Raw genomic sequence first — 12,154 nt, 5'->3', positions numbered from 1 at the left:
TGATTGGACATGATTTGGAAAGGCACACACACACACACCGGTCTATATAAGGTCCCACAGTTGACAGTGCATGTCAGAGCATATTGTCTGTGGAGCTCCGAGACAGGATTGTGTCGAGGCGCAAATCTGGGGAAGGGTACCAAAAACAATGTCTGCAGCATTGAAGGTCCCCAAGAACACAGTGGTCTCCATCATTCTTAACTGGAAGAAGTTTGGAACCACCAAGACTCTACCTAGAGCTGGCCGCCCAGCCAAACTGAGCAATTGGGGGAGAAGAGCATTGGTCTGTGAGGTGACCAAGTACCCAAGATCGAGGGACAGGTGAACGGAGCAAAGTACAGAGAGATCCTTGGTGAAAACCTGCTCCAGAGCGCTCAGAACCTCAGACTGGGGCGAAGGTTCACCTTCCAACAGGACAACGACCCTAAGCACACAGCCAAGACAACGCAGGAGTGGCTTCGGGACAAGTCTCTGAATGTCCTTGAGTGGCCCAGCCAGAGCCCGGACTTGAACCCGATCTAATACCTCTGGAGATACCTGAAATTAGCTGTGCAGCAACGCTCCCCATCCAACCTGACAGAGCTTGAGAGGATCTGCAGAGAATGGGAGAAACTCTCCAAATACAGGTGTGCCAAGCTTGTAGCGTCATACCCAAGAAGACACAATGCTGTAATCGCTGCCAAAGGTGTTTCAACAAAGTACTGAGTAAAGGGTCTGAATACTTCGGTTCTTCATTTTTGCAAATGTATTAAAAATATTGAAAAAACTGTATTCGCTTTGTCATTATGGGGTATTGTGTGTAGATTGATGAGAAAAAAAATATGTAATCAATTTTAGAATAAGGCTGTAACACTATTTGTTACGTTAGCTTTCCGAATGCTCTGTATGTGTGTGCGTGCGCACACAATCGGTCCAAAGTTTTAGAACACCTAGTTATTCAACGTTTTTTCTTTATTATTGCTATTTTCTACATTGTAGAATAATAGTGAAGACATCAAAACTATGGAATCATGTAGTTACCAAAAAAGTGTTAAACAAATCACCCTTTGCCGTGATGACAGCTTTGCACACTCTTGGCATTCTCTCAACCAGCTTCATGAGGTAGTCAACTGGAATGCATTTCAATTAACAGGTGTGCCTTGTTAAACGTTCATTTGTGTAATTTCTTTCCTTAATGTGTTTGAGCCAATCAGTTGTGTTGTGACAAGGTAGGGGTGGTATACAGGAGATGGCCCTGTTTGGTAAAAGACCAAGTTCATATTATGGCAAAAACAAATAAGCAAAGAGAAACGACAGTCCATCATTACTTTTTAGACATGAAGGTCAGTCAATCTGGAAAATGTCACGAACTTTGAAAGTTTCTTCAAGTCAGTCGCAAAAACCATGAAGCGTTATGATGAAACTGGCTCTCATGAGGGCCGCCACAGGAAAGGAAGATGCAGAGTTACCTCTAATGAACTTATCCTCTGCAGCACAGTTAACTGCACCTCAGATTGCAGCCCAAATAAATACTTCAGAGTTCAAGTAACAGACACATCTGAACATCAACTGTTCAGAGGAGACTGAGTGAATCAGGCCTTCATGGTCGAATTACTGCAAAGGAACCACTACTAAAGGATACCAATAAGAAGAAGAGACTTGCTTGGACCAAGAAACACGAGCAATGGATATTAGACCGGTGGAGTCCAAATTTGAGATTTTTGGTTCCAACTGCCAAGTCTTTGTGAAATGCAGAGTAGGTGAATGGATGATCTCTGCATGTGTAGTTCCCACTGTGAAGCATGGAGGAGGTGTGATGGTGTGGGTGTGCTTTGCTGGTGACACTGTGCATTCCAGGTGAAGCTGGTTGAGAGAATGCCAAGAGTGTGCAAAGCTGTCAGCAAGGCAAAGGGTGGCTACTTTGAAGAATCTAAAATAAAAAATATGTGTTTCATTGTTTTGAGGTCTTCACTATTATTCTACACTGTAGAAAATAGTAAAAATAAAAACCCTTGAATGAGTAGGTGTCCAAAAGTTTGAAAATAAATTTCCAGAAAAAATGTACGCCTATAGCCTATTTTAGTTTCCATTACAATAAAACAGTGTAATCCATTTGATCAACTTGATTTGTAGATTTGATGATATAACAGCCAGGTGCTCAGGTGAGATCATTTGCTGTATTCCAAAACAAAATCACCAGTGAATGAACAATTGTAAAAGATGAATTGCATAAATTAAAATATTTAAATTGTAAGTTTATTATGTTCCTAGCCAGAGCAATGCAGGCCGCGCGAGTGGTAATGTGCTGAATGCATGGACATTACAGATATTCTTGGAAATAGAGCTGCACCTCCTTGAATTTAGTTATTTGACAAAGGTAAGTGTTATAGAAACTGCAGAATATGCTCTTTCTGATACTATATAGAAATGTACATGTTTTACCTGCATGTGACTCTGAAGGAGGATTTGATAAAGTGATGAACCTTTCCCTGCATCTATAAATTACAAGAAATTGCAATTGTAGTATTGTCTAGTATTGTCACTCATCAGATTGTTGTCCATTTTTTCTTGTCTATAGGCTAGCTCTCATTATGTTTGAAATTCGATTTGATGGGCAGGCTGACTGGCATCGTTTATTTCCCGCACATCAAGTTGGATAGAGTCAAGGATATGTTTTGCATTATTCTAAAAGCCTACTGCAGCACACATCATGTTTTCGTTTTCCTTAAAATAAATGTGATTTAGTTATAGTAAATGAAAGTCATGTAACAGCTTTTTACAAAGTAAAACGGAGAAGAGAATGGTAACAACCCCCAAGGCGCGCGGGCAAATTATTTGCTGCTGATAAATATGCATAACACAAACTCATCATTATACTATTGTCTTTCTAAATTAAATCAACCTCTTCACCTTCCTTATCATTCAGTAAGGCCTCTTTTTTATTTTTTTATTAAATTGTGAAGTAAGGTGCACGATTATCACCCATTCATCCATTTTTCATTCAGTGAGGAGAGAGACGCATTAGCATCTGGCTGGGTACCAACATCCTACAGCACATTGTCTTGGCGGGTTAAGTTAGGGATAAGTATGAAAAAACAGGTCATGTTCTAAATACCTTTTTTTTTCTTTGTGATTTAAAAATTTAAGACAAAGTAGCAGTGTAAAATACAAACGTTTAGGAAAAATCAGGGAAGGAGCAGGACAGCTTTTATTGGGGGGGCAGATTTTTAAAATTTACAAAATCAAATGTCAGTGGCTGTTGGCCTATGGTGGTTTTAGTGTTAAATAGAGAGCCAACTTGTTTTCAGTACTTTTAAAAAATGATTACCATGACTGATCAAAAAGAAATTATCATGTTCTCACTTGTCTGCCTGCGGTAGACGTATCGTGAGCAATATGTTTGGAACATAAAATCGCAATGTCGAATTGCAATACATATGTATTGCGATTCTCACGATTCTATATCGTATCGGCACTTGACTATCATAATAATATTGAATAGTGAGATCCCTGGCAATTCCCATCCCTAGTGATTACGATCAAGCTCTTTCCCAGAATATCTACCAGTAGGATAGGATCCATGAATGATATCCGACTTGTGGGCCTTTCTCCTCTGATTAGAAATAAACATGGGAAATCTGGGCATTTACTCCCAAGTGAGGGGTCTTTTCTCTCGGAGGCAGATCTCATCTATCGGAATAGTTTTGTGACTTGGTAGTGCTTTTTAAAATCTCTTAAATCAATCCATTTGCTTCTGAAATGTTTCAATTTGTTAAAGGTTCCATGCTGCCATTATCTCTCAAATCATTTCTGGATAACAAATACCTTACTGTGATTGTTTTCTATTAAAATGGTCAAAAAGATACAAAAAGCTTCTTAACAAAGAGCAATTTCTCAAGCAAGAATTTTGCTAGGACTGTCTGGGAGTGGGGAGAGGACAACAAGATGTTATTGGCAGAGGTTTGGAATTCTCATTGTATTGGTCTTAAGTAATTTACCGCCTTGTGATGTCTCCAGAACAGGCTGAGATTTCAGACAGCTCTTACACTAAAAGGGCATTATCATTTTCACAATTTCACAGTATTATTCCAACCTCATAGTGTGGAAACATACACTGAGTGTACAAAACATTAGGAACACCTTCCTAGTATTGGGTTGCACCCCCCTTATGCCCTCAGAACAGCCTCAATTCGTTGGGGCTTTATGCCACTGTGTAAAGCAGTGTTCAAACTTTTTCAGCAGGGAAACCATTTCTTTCAACAGAATATATGGGGACCCCCTTTTTAAGAAAAGCATTTTATTTCTTGTGACCCCACCCCAGATGATACCTTTTTAAAATCAGTACATTTGATTTTTAAATCAACAAATAACCTTCAATTCATTACACTTATCTCATCAAAATGAAAACCAATAAATACATTTAATCGATTGTATTTTTCAAATTATCTTTCTCAAACGTTTGTATATTGTCCCATTCAATCTACTAATTTTGTTCCCCCAAAAATTTTGGGGTGACCCCACTGCAGTTCCTCCCCGACTTTGAATACCACTGGTGTAAAGCCTGTCGCATGCCTCCCAGTCAACAGTTTGTGCATAGTTTGTGCATTTTTCGGGGTGTTCAAGCACACACATTGTTTTTCTTGAGGCAAGTCTAAGTTTGGTAGCCGTAGTCTACGCCCCTTCGTCGGTGATTGGTCAACAGTTCTACTCCTAGTAGAAGTGGGAACTATGGACGGGATTCTTCAAGGAAGTGTTGTCATTCACCAAGGGACCACTAGTTTTCATGCACATTTTTTTTCACTTGAGAAATACTGCACCAAACATCTTAATGTAAAATAGTGTGACTAAGACCTTCTCTGCAAATTGTATTATCTTAGATTAAAGCAGACTATTTTAAGGAAGTGTATACTGTCAGTGTTGCTACAGTGTCTTAAGTGGGACAAGCATTAATATTGCTGAGGCACCGAGTTCTGCTAGGAGTAAACCGACCCTAGTATGCGGTCGTCTTTACCCTGGTGGAGCCATTGGTCTCCATCCCTTTCCTTCCTCACTGTGAAGAGGAGTTCACTGCTTGCCAACAGTGCCCAATGGGCCTCATACTATGCCCTCCATAGACAATCTCAGATTTCTGGAGCCAATCTTCCCTTCCAGATGCATGGATAAAGAGACTGTTGCCCACTGGGGCTGATAGATTGTCCGTAAATAAACGTCAGCCTTCTGGAGCCACTCTTCCCTTCTAGATACGTAAAGAGACTGTTGCCCAATAGAAGGAATTCTTTTTTTATTTTGTATTATTTGAGTCCTGGAAGTCAGTGAGTTGGCTTGACAATTTAATTGATTTGTGCAGTATGTATTTTTCTGTGGTGTCTCAGTTGCAGGGGATCCCTGGTTCGTCCTCCATGGTGGCTGTAGACTGCAGTAACACAGGAGCCGTGACCCTGGTGCTCAAACCAATCGCCCTCAAAAACATCACGGGAGACCAGACGGTTAAAAGCTAAATTTGATATTCCTGTAAGTAATCGATTGTCATCTGAAAATACCTCCTTTTTTTTCTCTCTTTTTTTGTTGTTATCCTTTTAACTTATCCCCTCCATGGATCTCAGAGGTCCTATCAGGAAAGATCTGTGAGTCCGGATCCACCAGCAGCAGTTTACTGTCCACTTCTAACCATTATACTGCCTTCCTGACACACATTCACATTTAGGACTTCTTGGACTAACTTCCAAATGAGAAACTGGTAGTTCCCTCTTCCAGACATAGTGCTTATGGACCAGTATGGGAATAAAAGTCAGACGCTGACCTTGACCTGTGTGGACTCGCTCGCTGTGGACGCCGAGGGTCTCGACAAGACATCTCTGGTGTTTACCTGGCAGGTACATTGAATAAATCGAAGGGATTTGTAATTTATTCATTTACTGTGATATATTAGAATTGGAGACAAATATCCCATGTTGTGATTTAGAAAAAATTACCATTATGCTGTGTGTTGTAACTAGGAGAGCACCAACTCTGTCTTGGTGATGGGGGTGCGCTTCAACCCCGGGTTCCCTTCAACCCCGGGTTCCCAGGCATCAGAGAGCTCTCCTTCACCTGGAGAGACTTTGTGGAGCACTTGACCATCAAAGTGACGGCCGGGGTCCCTGCACAGCTCAAACTGGTGGACGGGCATTAAGTTAGGGGCCAAGACACTATGGCTGCGTCAATGGTGCCATTTGGGACGACATCGCTATGGTTAGGTATTGGTCATGGCTTTCCTTTCTCCCTCACTGTAGCCCATGTGTTTTGTTTCTAACTCAGCCCCTGCAAGTGCTGAATGAGCAAGGCATCCAGATGCCCTTTCTCCTCCAGCTGTTTGACGAGTGGGGGAACCCCTCCCCCGATCAAAGGGCTGTCGTGGCGCGGAAGACCTCCAATCCGGCCCTGAAGGTCAGACACTCTCACCACCACTGTTGTAAAGTGGGACATGGGGATGATATGCAGTGGGGGATACTGATGCTGCATACTATATATTTACACTTGGTAAATTAGTCAAGTCTATCGGGTGGTCTATCTTCTTGATTCGAAATTGTGATGACATCTTTTGTTGTTCAGGTGAAGTCATCTGTAGTGGACCATGTGCGAGGGCCCAAGCGAGTTCCTAACCGTATAATTCCTAACTACTTGCCATAATGACCATGTAACCATATATTAATGGAGGGCAGTGTTCAAGACCTGTTGTTCTGTCTGGGGGGAGTATGCGCTGGAATTCAGAGGGTCCTTCAACAAGCAGCCCATCCACGGTCCATCTGTGAAGCTCACCATTATCCCAGATCCCAACAAACCTGTCAAACTGGTGGTGGAGTAAAAAGATTCTGTATCTGATGGGAATAATCAACTCATTGGTCTACATGCTTTTCTGAAGGCTGCCCAACTGAAGTGCAGCAAACCCATGAAAGACAAAAAGGAAGACCGTTCTCACTTCAGGTAACTGATAGTGTTTTATATTCGGGCGCAGCTTGTGCCAAGTGCTGGGTACGTCTCCTGTCTGAATGGCTTTAGAAAAGAGACACGGCAAATACAAATGGCTTAAAGCAGTGTGGCCGTAGTGTGTTAGCGATCACCAATTCACCGTGGGATTGTTGGGAAATTCTTGTCAGAGGGGTTAGCCACTTTGTGGTGTCTCTTCTCTTCGGCTTGTATCGACACAAAGGTCGTCCTGTGATATGTATGTAAAAGGATTCATGTTCATCTGACAGAGGCAAAGTCATCCCAGAACGTGTTGGGAAGTACACAATCCAGTTTGTGCTGTGTGTGGACCAGACAAAAGTGCTGTGCAGTCACCAGGTAAGCTCAACCTAAACCATGTGGCTTAGAGCCGTAAACCCACTTCCAGACACCCCCTAACTGGGCTTTGACTGAAAGTCAAAGTTCTCCACTCTCCAAATTGGTCTCCTGTTTATTTTATCTACAAGAAATGTATTTCATGTCGAGTCACTGGATGTCTATTATTTTATTTTGGGCCACTTGTAGAACTAAAGTAATCATGTCTCTCTCTTTCTTGTCCTCGCCTAGTATGTCATAGACGTTGTGCCCAACAATCCTGTCAAATTGGTCCCAGACCTTCAGCCACCAACCCTAGTGGTCTCCAACAACATTGTCATTGCCAGTCGGACTCTGATGGAGGACATGTGTCTGAAAATAATGGTGAGACGATTAGATCCTCTGGCCAGCGGAAGTCATGAATCACTCATCACCATATAAGTATGAGTTGAAGTCTACTAATGGTTAAACTACGTGTCGTATCATTTTTGGTGATCAAGCCTAACTGAGGCCATAAAGGTAGTAGAACCTCTGACCATGGCAATTTGACGTCATTGACATAAATAGCTTCTAGTGATTTATACAATACATTACCAAAAGTATGTGGACACCTGCTCGTCGTGTCTCATTCCAAAATCATAGGCATTAATATGACATTTGTCCCCCTCCGTCTTTGTCTATTTATGAGGCTCCTTTTGTGTTGCTTCCCTCCAGGATGTGTATAATAACCCAGTGGGACTCGAGCTGAGTGGGAAGGTGGTGGTCACCATCAAGAGCTCCAAGGTCTCCAGTGACAAAAGCCTGCCTCTTTGAGGGCAAAGCCAAGAGCCTGCAGTTTAGCCTTGCTAATGGAGAGGCCCACATCACTGTCAGTGCGGTGGTGGTGCGGTGTGCTTGTACAACATTTTTTCTTCAGGCTTTGCGTGCCAACCAGGATTTTGCATTAGATATTGTTTACATCTTTTTTTGAAAACGTCTCTCTCCCTTCTAGAATCTGTCCATCATGGAGAACAGTCCTGGTCAGGATGGGAATGAGTACGTCCTGCACTTCCGACCTGTCATCCCAGGGTTTGGCCCCAAAAATCCCCTGGTAGTGTTTTGAGCTCCCCTTCCGCTTCTACAATGGTTAGATCATATGTTTTATATATTTAATTGTTAAATCACATCAATGTCAATTTGTCATTTTAATGCTAGTTTTTTTAATAACATTGAGTGTTTGCCATCCAAAAAGGGGTTGACACGCTGTGATCATGAGTGTCCAGCCATCTTAAAGGGACATTTCACTCAAAGTAAAAATGTGTCGGATGTTTCAGACCTCAAAGTAGACTAATGTTAAGATGACTTTCCACATCCTAGGCCATCTATTTTGTAGCTCCAGCTATGTGCCTCAGTCCCAAATCTATGAAAAAGATGAGCAGTCTAAATTCCAGGTTGTATTTGTTGGTTATCTTTTCCATTCATGTTGGGTGGGGGCATATAGCTGGATCGACACAACCAATGACTTTGGACGTGGATTCATCCTAACGTTGGACTACTTTTGATTGGCAAGTGTGGTGTCCATTTAAAGGCCAGTCTCTTGGCTCCTGGAACAGTGTGTCTCAGGTGATCCCGACTGTTCTCCTGTCCCCTACTAGATGTGGAGAACAGGAAGCAGATGTCTGAACTGACCAGGAACAAGGACCAGATAAACCAGACGATTGACATCTACAAGAGTCTGTTTGACACCAACAGGCAACTCATCACGGAGCTCGATAGTAGGTGTTGCGTTCCAAACGTGTTATGTCAGTGTTAACTGAGCTGCAAGAGAGAATGGAAACATACAATTTGGTTCCAGTTTGGTGCCAAGCTATCAGTGTTAAAACATGTTCCTGCTGTAGAGCTGTGATATCTCTTCCTTTAGAACAAGTGCTCAAAGCCACCAACAAAGAGGGTCATCTGAAATCGGAGCTCAGGAAGAATAGCATGAATGTAGCACAACTGTCATCTGTAAGTATTTGATTATACCCACATTCCATCCAATTGACAACAGTTTTTCATGTGTACATTCTCAAATCTGCATGAAAACAATGTGCATTTTCCCAACAGAGATGTTTCCATAAAGTTGACTAAAAGGCGTGACGACGTAGTGCACATAAAATAACTTTTGCGGTTAAATTCCCATGTACAAAATTAAAAAAACTCCACTGAGGGTTTTGTCTAAACAAATGTTGCCTTACAGTGCCTTTGGAAAGTATTCAGACCCCTTGACTTTTTCCACATTATTACGTTACAGCCTTATTTTAAAAATGATTACAAAAAAAAATCCTCAGCAATCTACACACAATACCCCATAATGACAAAGTGAAAACAGGTTTTTAGAAATGTTTGCAACTGTATTAAGAACAAAAAACATACCTTATTTACATAAGTATTCAGACCCTTCGCTATGAGACTTGAAATTTGAGCTCCGGTGCATCCTGTTTCCATGGATCATCCTTGATGTTTGTACAACTTGATTAGAGTACACCTGTGGTAAATTCAATTGATTGGACATGATTTGGAAAAGCACACACCTGTCTATATAAGGTCCCACAGTTGACAGTGCATGTCAGAGCAAAAACCAAGACATGAGGTTGAAGAAATTGTCCGTAGAGCTCCGAGACAGGATTGTGTCGAGGCACAGATCTGGGGAAGGGTACCAAAACATTTCTGCAGCATTGAAGGTCCCCAAGAACACAGTGGCCTCCATCATTCTTAAATGGAAGAAGTTTGGAACCACCAAGACTCTTCCTAGAGCTGGCCGCCTGGCCAAACTGAGCAATCGGGGGAGAAGGGCCTTGGTCAGGGAGGTGACCATTAACCAGATGGTCACTCTGACAGTGCTCCAGAGTTCCTCTGTGAAGATGGGAGAACCTTCCAGAAGGACAATCATCTCTGCAGCACTCCACCAATCAGGCCTTTATGGTAGAGTGGCTAGACGGAAGCCACTCCTCCGTAAAAGGCACATGAGTCCACTTTTTATTTCGTTTTTTCAATTTTATTTCACATTTATTTAACCAGGTAGGCCAGTTGAGAACAAGCTCTCATTTACGGGAAAGGCGGCCAAAGGAAGTGATGGCTTTGGGGATGACCAATGAAATATACCTGCTGGAGCGCGTGCTACGGGTGGGTGTTGCTATGGTGACCAGTGAGCTGAGATAAGGCGGGGCTTTACTTAGCAAAGACTTATAGATGACCTGGAGCCAGTGGGTTTGGCGACGAATATGTAGTGAGGGCCAGCCAACGAGAGCATACAGGTCACAGCGGTCGGTAGTAAATGGGGCTTTGGTGACAAAACGGAAGGGACTGTGATGGACTACATCCAGTTTGCTGAGTAGAGTGTTGTAGGCTATTTTGTAAATGACATCGCCTAAGTCAAGGATCGGTAGGATAGTCAGTTTTACGAGGGTATGTTTGGCGGCATGAGTGAAGGAGGCTTTCTTGCGAAATAGGAAGCCGATTCTAGATTTCATTTTGGATTGGAGATGTTTAATGTGAGTCTGAAAGGAGAGTTTACAGTCTAACCAGACATCTAGGTATTTGTAGTTGTCCACATATTCTAAGTCAGAACTGTCCGGAGTAGTGATGCTAGTCGGGCAGGCGGGTGCGGGCAGCGATCGGTTGAAGAGCATGCACTTAGTTTTATTAGCATTTAAAAGCAGTTGGAGGCCACGGAAGAAGTGTTGTATGGCATTGAAGCTTGTTTGGAGGTTTGTTAGCACAGTGTCCAAAGAAGGGCCAGATGTATACAGAATGGTGTCGACTGCGTAGAGGTGGATCAGAGAATCACCAGCAGCAAGAGCGACATCATTGATATATACAGAGAAAAGAGTCAGCCCGAGAATTGAACCCTGTGGCACCCCTACAGAGACTCCCAGAGGTCCAGACAAGAGGCCCTCCGATCTGACACACTGAACTCTATCTGAGAAGTAGTTGGTGAACCAGGCGAGGCAGTCATTTGAGAAGCCAAGGCTATTGAGTCTGCCGATAAGAATGCAGTGATTGACAGAGTCGAAAGCCTTGGCCAGGTCAATGAATCGTTGGAGGTTATGATATCGTTTAGGACCTTGAACGGTGGGATTCGAAATAGTCGGGGATCTGTTTGTTAACTTGGCTTTTGAAGATTTTAGACAGGCATGGCAGGATGGATATAGGTCTATAACAGTTTGGGTCTAGAGTGTCTCCCCCTTTGAAGAGGGGGATAACCGTGGCAGCTTTCCAATCTTTGGGGATCTCAGATGATACGAAAGAGAGGTTGAATAAGCTAGTAATAGGGGTTGCAACAATTTCGGCTAATTTTAGAAAGCGAGGGTCCAGGTTGTCTAGCCCAGGTGATTTGTAGGGATCCAGATTTTGCAGCTCTTTCAGAACATCAGCTGTCTGGATTTGGGTGAAGGAGAAGTGGGGGGGGGGGGGGCTTGGGCAAGTTTCTGCAAGGGGTGCTGAGATGTTGGCTGGGGTAGGGGTAGCCAGGTGGAAAGCATGGCCAGCTGTAGAAAACTGCTTATTGAATTGATCGATTATCGTAGATTTATCGGTGGTGACAGTGTTAGCTATCCTCATTGCAGTGGGCAGATGGGAGGAGGTGCTCTTATTCTCCATGGACTTTACAGTGTCCCAAAACTTTTTGGAATTAGTGTTACAGGATGCAAATTTCTGTATGAAAAAGCTAGCCTTAGCTTTCCTAACTGAGTATATTGGTTCCTGACTTCCCTGAAAAGTTGCATATCGCGGGGGCTATTCAATGCTAATGCAGAACGCCACAGGATGTTTTTGTGCTGGTCAAGGGCAGTCAAGTCAAATCAAATCAAATCATCAAATCAAATTTTATTAGTCACATACACATGGTTAGCAGATG

The 12,154-nt window shown here is 42.7% G+C and overlaps 1 pseudogene; it reads left to right on the top strand.

Moving 5' to 3' along the window:
• LOC139582345 (structural maintenance of chromosomes flexible hinge domain-containing protein 1-like) overlaps nt 1-12,154 on the top strand; it is a 59,360-nt pseudogene that overhangs the window by 36,399 nt on the left and 10,807 nt on the right.

Source organism: Salvelinus alpinus, chromosome 8, assembly GCF_045679555.1.
Source record: "Salvelinus alpinus chromosome 8, SLU_Salpinus.1, whole genome shotgun sequence".
In the NCBI taxonomy this organism is placed as follows: domain Eukaryota; kingdom Metazoa; phylum Chordata; class Actinopteri; order Salmoniformes; family Salmonidae; genus Salvelinus; species Salvelinus alpinus.
This window is presented reverse-complemented; position numbering and strand designations above follow the sequence as displayed.